Source organism: Ctenocephalides felis, unplaced genomic scaffold (genome assembly GCF_003426905.1).
Source record: "Ctenocephalides felis isolate EL2017-DRISC unplaced genomic scaffold, ASM342690v1 CF-g0.4_SCAFFOLD_03571, whole genome shotgun sequence".
NCBI classification, from domain to species: domain Eukaryota; kingdom Metazoa; phylum Arthropoda; class Insecta; order Siphonaptera; family Pulicidae; genus Ctenocephalides; species Ctenocephalides felis.
In genome coordinates, this window is record NW_020539725.1 from 55,176,176 (window position 1) to 55,177,791 (window position 1,616).

The window sequence follows — 1,616 nt, forward strand, 5'->3', positions numbered from 1 at the left end:
GGCACAAAGGTCCATTTGACTTTCATAATTATACTGTCTAAACCCAATGAACAACCTTGACACACAACACACATCAAACAAGCATCTATCGAACTATGTACAGAAAAAATTCACATAATTCTTATTTATATAAATATTATTTTTTTTACTATTTTTTTTTAAATTTGGTATCTGATCCATTTTACCTCACATACGGGCTAAATTGGGACAACCAGGGGGCAAGCAGATGCAATTTCTTCTATTAAATTTTAAGTAAGGATTTTACGCTACATTATGAACCAATGCAAAATATTAATTCTGTGGGTACATTTGTTACAAGATAACACAGTATATTGCATTGATATGCTATTGGTCAGAAAATATTCATCAGACGAGCCGGAATAACAATTTATTTAATTATCTCTTGTAAAATTGCTTTTTTAAAAACTTTACTATTTTATCGCTTACACCTTTGCCAAAGTAAAGGTTCTGCTGGTCCTTTTATCCCACTCATATGGTGATTATCTTCTGATAGCAGAGTCATAAGAATAAAGGTGATGGCTGGTTATGAATTTATACATTTTTTGCCCTCTACTATCAAATATTTTTGTTAAAAAAAAGTCTAATTTTATTTGTTTACGAGATATCCGTGGTGGACCATTAATAATTGGTCTACTCTACCCATAAACATACAAATGTGATTTTCTAATGTAAGTAATCAGTAATTTTTGATCTATTTCTTACATAATTTTATTGTAAAAACAGTCCCTAGTGCTATTGTGCATAAAAGACATAGCAATTGCTTTCGTAGACTTGGCCACATCATGTAAAATTATAATTGGACATAATTTTTTGCAAAAATGGGTCATTATAAGCGACATGTCAATGTAAGCGATGTCAATATATCCGACTAGGCAGCTGTTTTTTTAAGGAATTTTATATGGAAACCAAACTTCTTAGTGCGATTACGTCATTATAAGCGGTTGTCAATATATCCGGCGCCATACTAATCGGATTCTATTGTACATATTTACAAATTTATTATTATTAATTAACTTATTATTTGTACATCTGAATTATTTTCGATATACAAAAAAAAAACTTTTCGAAAAAAATAATTTTGAAATAAAAAAAATCCGAAAGCAATTGTTTGGCAACACAAGCAGTTAATTTTAATCGGATGCTTAGTTCTCTCAAAATTACCATTTTTTGTACATTTAGCCCTGTATCTTCGAAATGGTTCAACCCACATTAGCCAAAACAAATCACCATTGAATCATTTAAATCGGATACTCCGTTCTCTCATAAACTCGATATCTATTTTCTGCACTCCTTATCAATAGGAATTGAATGTTTTTCGAACCATTTAAATCGGTTGATCGAGAAAATGCGGACAAAACACACACACACGCACATTCATTTAATCTTAGGTATGCCAAAATGTTCAGAAATCTCTGAAACGTAAAGATATGTAAAAAATTCATTTCTGTTTTTCGGTCCATTACTATAACTACGGGAAGTTAACAATGCGATTTCTAATTGGTGATAGCGAATCGGATTTTTGATGAAAATATAACTTCTCCTTCGGAAGTTAATAATATATTTTTTCTAGGCAAAACCATTACCGTCATCACAAG